The sequence below is a fragment of the Ranitomeya imitator genome, unplaced genomic scaffold (genome assembly GCF_032444005.1).
Source record: "Ranitomeya imitator isolate aRanImi1 unplaced genomic scaffold, aRanImi1.pri SCAFFOLD_671, whole genome shotgun sequence".
In the NCBI taxonomy this organism is placed as follows: Eukaryota; Metazoa; Chordata; class Amphibia; order Anura; family Dendrobatidae; genus Ranitomeya; species Ranitomeya imitator.
The window spans coordinates 15001-23710 of NW_027193979.1; the positions used below are offsets into that span (position 1 = coordinate 15001).

The 8710-nt window shown below is 56.5% G+C and overlaps 1 non-coding gene across 1 annotated transcript; it reads left to right on the plus strand.

Annotated features, from left to right (window-relative positions):
• The first annotated feature begins 5999 nt into the window (after positions 1–5999).
• LOC138654464 (5.8S ribosomal RNA) lies at positions 6000–6151 on the plus strand. Its single transcript, XR_011316310.1, has one exon. It is a non-coding gene; the product is annotated as a 5.8S ribosomal RNA (ribosomal RNA).
• The last annotated feature ends 2559 nt before the right edge of the window (positions 6152–8710 follow it).

Consider the following 8710-nt stretch of genomic DNA (forward strand, 5'->3'; position numbering starts at 1 on the left):
GTGAGGTACCCCAGGACAGTCGCCTAAATGTGGGTGAAGTTTGCGAGTCACGGGCGCAAAGTCGAATTTTGGGTGAAAAACCGCGTTTTCATGCGCTAAAAATTTCAGACAAGTGTCAGACTTCCAGGCAGGGGGAAACCGCAGGAGGCGTACCGAGGAGGCTTCCAGGAGCCTGGGGAAGATTTTCCAAAAGTGTCCTTGACACTTAGAAATATTTTCAGAAAATCACGATTTTGTGAAAATTGACACGTTTCCCCTACTTCCACGCCAGGGGGGCGTCAATATGTTGTGAGGTACCCCAGGACAGTCGCCTAAATGTGGGTGAAGTTTGCGAGTCACGGGCGCAAAGTCGAATTTTGGGTGAAAAACCGCGTTTTCATGCGCTAAAAATTTCAGACAAGTGTCAGACTTCCAGGCAGGGGGAAACCGCAGGAGGCGTACCGAGGAGGCTTCCAGGAGCCTGGGGAAGATTATCCAAAAGTGTCCTTGACACTTAGAAATATTTTCAGAAAATCACGATTTTGTGAAAATTGACACGTTTCCCCTACTTCCACGCCAGGGGGGCGTCAATATGTTGTGAGGTACCCCAGGACAGTCGCCTAAATGTGGGTGAAGTTTGCGAGTCACGGGCGCAAAGTCGAATTTTGGGTGAAAAACCGCGTTTTCATGCGCTAAAAATTTCAGACAAGTGTCAGACTTCCAGGCAGGGGGAAACCGCAGGAGGCGTACCGAGGAGGCTTCCAGGAGCCTGGGGAAGATTATCCAAAAGTGTCCTTGACACTTAGAAATATTTTCAGAAAATCACGATTTTGTGAAAATTGACACGTTTCCCCTACTTCCACGCCAGGGGGGCGTCAATATGTTGTGAGGTACCCCAGGACAGTCGCCTAAATGTGGGTGAAGTTTGCGAGTCACGGGCGCAAAGTCGAATTTTGGGTGAAAAACCGCATTTTCATGCGCTAAAAATTTCAGACAAGTGTCAGACTTCCAGGCAGGGGGAAACCGCAGGAGGCGTACCGAGGAGGCTTCCAGGAGCCTGGGGAAGATTATCCAAAAGTGTCCTTGACACTTAGAAATATTTTGAAAAAATCACGATTTTGTGAAAATTGACACGTTTCCCCTACTTCCACGCCAGGGGGGCGTCAATATGTTGTGAGGTACCCCAGGACAGTCGCCCAAATGTGGGTGAAGTTTGCGAGTCATGGGCGCAAAGTCGAATTTTGGGTGAAAAACCGCATTTTCATACTTTAAAAATTTCAGACAAGTGTCAGACTTCCAGGCAGGGAGAAACCGCAGGAGGCGTACCGAGGAGGCTTCCAGGAGCCTGGGGAAGATTTTCCAAAAGTGTCCTTGACACTTAGAAATATTTTCAGAAAATCACGATTTTGTGAAAATTGACACGTTTCCCCTACTTCCACGCCAGGGGGGCGTCAATATGTTGTGAGGTACCCCAGGACAGTCGCCTAAATGTGGGTGAAGTTTGCGAGTCACGGGCGCAAAGTCGAATTTTGGGTGAAAAACCGCATTTTCATGCGCTAAAAATTTCAGACAAGTGTCAGACTTCCAGGCAGGGGGAAACCGCAGGAGGCGTACCGAGGAGGCTTCCAGGAGCCTGGGGAAGATTATCCAAAAGTGTCCTTGACACTTAGAAATATTTTGAAAAAATCACGATTTTGTGAAAATTGACACGTTTCCCCTACTTCCACGCCAGGGGGGCGTCAATATGTTGTGAGGTACCCCAGGACAGTCGCCCAAATGTGGGTGAAGTTTGCGAGTCATGGGCGCAAAGTCGAATTTTGGGTGAAAAACCGCATTTTCATACTTTAAAAATTTCAGACAAGTGTCAGACTTCCAGGCAGGGAGAAACCGCAGGAGGCGTACCGAGGAGGCTTCCAGGAGCCTGGGGAAGATTTTCCAAAAGTGTCCTTGACACTTAGAAATATTTTCAGAAAATCACGATTTTGTGAAAATTGACACGTTTCCCCTACTTCCACGCCAGGGGGGCGTCAATATGTTGTGAGGTACCCCAGGACAGTCGCCTAAATGTGGGTGAAGTTTGCGAGTCACGGGCGCAAAGTCGAATTTTGGGTGAAAAACCGCATTTTCATACTCTAAAAATTTCAGACAAGTGTCAGACTTCCAGGCAGGGAGAAACCGCAGGAGGCGTACCGAGGAGGCTTCCAGGAGCCTGGGGAAGATTATCCAAAAGTGTCCTTGACACTTAGAAATATTTTGAAAAAAATCACGATTTTGTGAAAATTGACACGTTTCCCCTACTTCCACGCCAGGGGGGCGTCAATATGTTGTGAGGTACCCCAGGACAGTCGCCCAAATGTGGGTGAAGTTTGCGAGTCATGGGCGCAAAGTCGAATTTTGGGTGAAAAACCGCATTTTCATACTCTAAAAATTTCAGACAAGTGTCAGACTTCCAGGCAGGGAGAAACCGCAGTAGGCGTACCGAGGAGGCTTCCAGGAGCCTGGGGAAGATTTTCCAAAATTGTCCTTGACACTTAGAAATATTTTGAGAAATTTCCGATTTTGTGAAAAATGACCCCTTTCCCCTACTTCCACCCTAAAGGGGCGTCAATATGTTGTAAAGCACCCCGAGACAGAGACCTAAGCGTGGGCAAAGTTTGGGTCTGATGGGTGGAACACTGAAAAAAACGCGATTTTCCACTTAGAACAAACATAGAACTTTCAGACTTCCAGGCGGGGGGAAAGCTCTGAAGCTGTACCGAGGACACTTCCATGGCCCCCGGATCGATTTTCAAGAACGAGTCCTTGGGACTTTGAAATTTTTCGGCGATGCGTTTTTGGCTTCCGGGAGCCGCAGAACGTTGGGAAATTCGTTCCGCTCGCCGGCTCCAGGTGTTTCGGGCTAGTCCAGGCCCCAGCTACGCCGCCTGGCCGCCAAATTTCGCAAAATCGAAAAAAAAAAAAATAGAACCGGAATGAGGAATTTCTGGCCGCCGGATCCGCCGCACAGCTCCAGGAAGTCGGACACTTTTCGGCTTCGCTCCCTTAAAGTGTGGGTCGGTGTTTCGCCATGCAAATACCCACTTTTGCACACCAGCTGCAGGATATAGGAGAGAGGGGTACCTCTCGGGCCCGACTGATTTCCGATGTTTTCGTGGTTCCTCAAGTCGGGTAGGCGGTTTGGCGAGTACCCCCCTGTTTGCATGGAAGTCCGCCCTCGCGTCGACACCAGGCTTCCGCGGCTCCAGGGGGACTCTTGCCGGTCGTCTGCCCCAAGTCAGAGACGCGTTTCCCGGGTCGCCTGAGCCTGAACGGACCCTCCCCAAGCGTGTTCTGGTTCTCCGAGGGTGACGGATGTCAGAAGGGAGGCAGATCTGGAGTCTTCGTCCCGAGGAGGGCTCCAGGAGGGCGGATTGCACCCCCTGACTCGGTCCCCTCAGAGCAGGCTTGGCGTTTCTCTGTGTCGGATGTCTCCCGCTTCCACGCCACCGGGGAGACCTATGAGAGAATCGCACTGTGACCCGGATTCCGTCTCGAGGGCGCCCGTAGCGTGTCGGAGAGGGACCTCCAGGACTATCGGGCATGTTTCTTCCCCGTCTCCCCGAGGGGAAGGATGGCAGCGGGTGGGGTTTCTCACCCATGCCCCCCACCGGCTCTTCCTCCGATCGATTTGGCTCAGCGCTCCCGGGTGGGGAGGTGGTGCCGCTCGCTCGGCCCGGGCTTTGGAGCCCGCGTCGGTCTAAGGCGGGCGGTCTCCTTCCTCTTTTACCCCCCGGGATTCAGGCACGCATCCTTGGGCGTGCACGCCGGCAGTCGCCTCCCGTTCGCAGGACGGTGGCTGCCGTGCAGAGGGGGAGTTTGACCCGAACTGTGGTACGGCAGGGGTCCGACGACCCGCGCGGGCGAATGGCGGGGCGCCCACCCACCTCGGCGTGGGGGCCCGTCGTCCGAATCGCTCCCCGCGCGGGGTAGCACAACGATCTTCTCCGAGGGCGGCCCTTTGACTTCCAGATGCGCAGCTTGCCCGCGGAGGCCCGTGCCGACCCCCACCCAGCGTCCGATGGGCGGCCTCCGCGGTGGGCATCGGCGAGAGCGGCGGCGGTGGGTGGCGCTTCCACGCCACCGCCGAGCTCCGCGTTCTCCAGTCTTTTCCCGAGCCCCTACGATAGTGGGGGGACGACAGATGCGTGGGGAGGCAGGCGGAGTGGGTTCTCACCGCGTGGTGTGCCCGGCCGAACGCCGTCGCCTTCCCCGCTCGTCCGACGTCCTCCGAGGCGGCTCGGAAGGGAGCGCGAGAGGGAGAGAGCGAGAGAGAGAGAGAGAGAGAGAGACCAAGCGGACGCCCCAGAGCGAGAAGGGAGGATGGAAAAGGGAGAGACGAGTGGGGCAAAAAGAGTTTTGGCGAAGGGGAGTACCCGGCGAACTGCCGCCCCGGGCTTCTTCTGTTCTCAACAGCGGAGGCACGGCTTTGGGGGGGAGACGCCGCTCGGTTGGGGCTCCTTTGAGGTTACGGGCAAGAGCCCGGGACGAGGGACTACGCCATAGGGCGACGCCGACACGGCCAGGCCAACTGCGCCCCCCGTGCGACCTCTGCGTCGCTGGCGGGCTCTGCGCCTGAGCCGCGGTGGACCCCGACGGCCAGCCCCCCTCTCCCACTCCTCGCGCCCGTCCGCCGGTGGGTCGAGGACCCCCCGCGGCGGAGGCAGGTCTAAGCCAGACGGAGGCCCCGCATAGGCCCCCCACCGCCCTGGCCCCTCTCCCCAGCAGCGACTCTGTGTGTCGCCCCGGGAGCGGTGGGTCACGAGGCAGGGTGGCCGTGGCGTCCTCCGAAGGCCAGTCACCTACGGCCCTCCCCGTGCAAGGGGTGGTTTTTACAACAGATGCCCTCCGATCGGGAGGCCGGGTCTAAGCCAGATGGTGGCGCCGCATAGGCCCCCCACCGCCCTGGCCCCTCTCCCCAGCAGCGACTCTGTGTGTCGCCCCGGGAGCGGTGGGTCACGAGGCAGGGGAGCCGTGGTGTCCTCCGGAGGCCAGTCACCTCGCCCTCTCCGTGCAAGGTGGGTTTTTTTCCAGACACCCTCCGCATCGGCCGCCTCGCACCGTACAGCGTGCACGATCTCCCCAGTGGCACTGCACTCGCCGTTCAGGCTCCTGTTTTCCTCCGGAAGGTGACGCCCCGGGATGCCCGCCTGCCGGCACGGACGACGAGGAGGATTTCCCTTCCTCCGGGTGCCCTTCCCGCTGCGGGGCTTCCTATCTGGCTTCTCTCCCTCGATTGATTAAGTCCCTGGCCTTTGTACACACTGCCCGTCGCTACTACCGATTGGATGGTTTAGTGAGGTCCTTGGATCGGCCCCGCCGGGTTCGGCCAAGACCCATGGTGGAGAGCCGAGAAGACGATCGAACTTGACTATCTAGAGACAGTAAAAGTCGTAACAAGGTTTCCCTAGATGAACCTGTGGAAGGATCTTTAATGGGCGAGTGAAAAATACCGATGAGGTGCAGATCAGGAGGCCAGCCGCCCGCCAAATCCCCGAAGGGTACCGAACGTGATGGGGGCGGTGGTAGGTCTCTTTCTGCTTCGCCAGGGCGCTCCGCAGGGTGGGGACGGTGAGGGCACGTGAGGACAGCGGGCGGGCGACGTCGGGAGGGTGCGGGGAGCCCCTCTCGCTCCGTCGCCCAGGAAAAAGACGCCCGGCCTCGCGCCGACGATTGTTGCCCTGCCGCTGCCTGCCGAGGAAAAATAAGAAGCCCCCCGCGTACGCGAAAGGCCGTCCCGGGTACCATTCTCCTGTGCGCTCACACACCCCTCCCCGGGGTATGTGGGTCTGGGCGGTAGGTTGAGAAGCCTCGAGCCCTCCTTTGTTCTCCTCCCCGCTGGAGGGAGGGACGGGGAGGCCGAGCGCCCGGGCAACAGGGCCGAGATTTGAAAACAACCCTCCAAAGCATCCCAGTCTTTTGCGGCCGGCTGACACGAGAGTGAAAAGGGGGGCGCCTCCGAGTGTCCCCAAACCAGAAAGCGCGACTCTTAACGGTGGATCACTCGGCGCGCGCGTCGAAGAACGCAGCTAGCTGCGAGAATTAAGTGTGAATTGCAGGACACATTGATCATCGACACTTCGAACGCACCTTGCGGCCCCGGGGTGCTCCCGGGGCTATGCCTGTCTGAGGGTTGCCCCTCCATCTATCGCCTCCATGGCGCAGCTGGGGTCCCCTCGCAAGGGTGACAACGAGGGAGGCCTGAGGCTCCGTGCCCTGATGGTCTCTTCTCCTTTATCCCTTACGTCCCCCCAAGGCCAGACTCACCTGCCCTGGGCCCACCTGATGGGGTTTACCATCGTCACTCCCCCCGTTGTGACGTGAAACCCTGTGGCGCAATGAAGGTGAAGGCCGGGGCGCTCCGGCCGAGGTGGGATCCCGCCGCCCGCTCCGGGGGGTTGACACGGCGGGTGCACCATCGGCCCGCCTCTGTCGGGGAGGTGGAGCATGAGTGCGCGATAGGACCCGAAAGATGGTGAGCTATGCCTGGGCAGGACGAAGCCAGAGGAAACTCTGGTGGAGGTCCGCAGCGACCCTGATGTGCAAATTGGTCATCTGGGTATAGGGGCGTTTGTAGATGTGCTTGGCCCGTACGGGGATCGAACCCACGACCTTGGTGTTATTAGCACCACGCTCTAACCAACTGAGCTAAATGGCCATAGGTGTGGTCCCTGGGTATAGGGGCGAAAGACTCACGGAGACCACGGGCAGACGTACAGGGGCCTGATCAACCCCTGGACCATACGGGCTGCTGTGCCTGCCGCAGGCGAGAAGCGAGAACCCCTTCGGGGCACGGAGACTACAACCGGACGTACGGGGGTCTGACCCACCCCTGGACCGTACGGTCTGCTGGCTGCTGTGCCTGCCGCAGGCGAGAAGCGAGAACCCCTTCGGGGCACGGAGACCACAACCGGACGTACGGGGGTCTGACCCACCCCTGGACCGTACGGTCTGCTGGCTGCCGTTCCTGGTGCAGGCGAGAAGCGGGAACCCCTTCGGGGCATGGAGACCACAACCGGACGTACGGGGGTCTGATCCACCCCTGGACCGTACGGTCTGCTGGCTGCCGTGCCTGGTGCAGGCGAGAAGTGGGAACCCCTTCGGGGCACGGAGACCACAACCGTACGTCCGGGAGTCTGACCCACCCCTGGACCGTACGGTCTGCTGGCTGCCGTGCCTGGTGCAGGCGAGAAGCGGGAACCCCTTCGGGGCACGGAGACCACAACCGGACGTACGGGGGTCTGATCAACCCCTGTACCGTACGGGCTGCTGGCTGCCGTGCCGTCCTCAAATTGCTTGGCCTAAACAAAAGTCAATTTTTTGTGACAACAGTGATGACCGTGACATAGCACTGGAGGTGTACCCCAAGACAGTGACCTAAGTGTGGGTGAAGTCTGTGGTTCATGGGCGGAAAGTTGAATTTTGGGTGAAAAACCATACTTTCACACTTTGAAAATTTCAGACATGTGTCAGACTTCCAGGCAGGGGGAAACCGCTGGAGGTGTACCGAGGACACTTCCAGAAGCCTGGGGAAGCTTTTCTGGAAGAGTCCTTGACACTTGGAAAATTTTGGGCAATTTTCTGAGAAAAAAAAAAATCACATTTCCCCTTACCCCCCACCCAAGAGGGGCTTCAATATGTTGCAGAGTACCCCGAAAGGGTCCCCAAAGTGGGAGAAAAGTGAGGCAAGTCAAAGAGGCAAAGATGAATGTACATTTGAATAATTTTATTAATGTCAGATAAAAATTGACATATTCACAAGGGCTTTGTTCTCCTGATTGGGATGAGCCGAATATTCTTGAGACTATACTCCTCAGTAGAATCGGATGACTCGGTATCACTTTCCGTGAGGTCTACCACCTCGTTATCCAATTCACTGGTTGATGCCATTACTGGCGACATAATTTTTGCGTCCTCATGATTTCCTGCGTTGAACACTAGCTCTTGGGCACGGCACATATCGGTCAGGGTCTTCTCCCGGTAAACTCTCTCGGCCACATCGTTTGTATGTGCCAAGTAGCGTGCAAACAAGCGCTTTTCGCAATCTGTGTATTGTGACAAAGTCCATGTCTCGCAAATCCGCCGTACAAGGTGGCTGGTGATGTTTGGGAGGTTGTAGCTACGGAGGAAAGCACATTGTTAGTACTGGTTGCTACTTATGGCTGTGGGTCACTTGACTTGTGGCTACCTTACCTTGAATGGTATCGTTTGAGTCTCATGGATGGATTTTTTATGACCTTCCCGGTACACGTCACGAAAAAGTTTGTGATAATCTTTCGGCCAAAGGTAAAGACCGGTCTGACATATTCCGCATACGCATTGAACCACTGAAAAAGAAAAAAAATATATATATGTTACTCTCCAGTCTGGGGGCACCCCTCCAAAAGGTTTTACATGGGGACAAGAGAGTGTTTTGCTCCCCACAATGAGTGGGGTTGCCTGGGTTCCCTGGCTTTGAGAAAAGCTTACCGATTCCTCTTCCTCTGAAAGTACAAAAGTTGCTACCTGAGAGGTGGAGCACTTGTGAGTCTTCACACCCACAATTGTCTTGCGTCTTCCTTGGTACGTGTGATGGATCCTCTCATTCCACTCTGAAACCTACGATGTGAAAAAAAAAGGTGGAAAAATATTGAACCGGTTCAGCAAATACCGCTGACCCACAGGGCCCGACGACTTACCGTCATGTTACGAACAA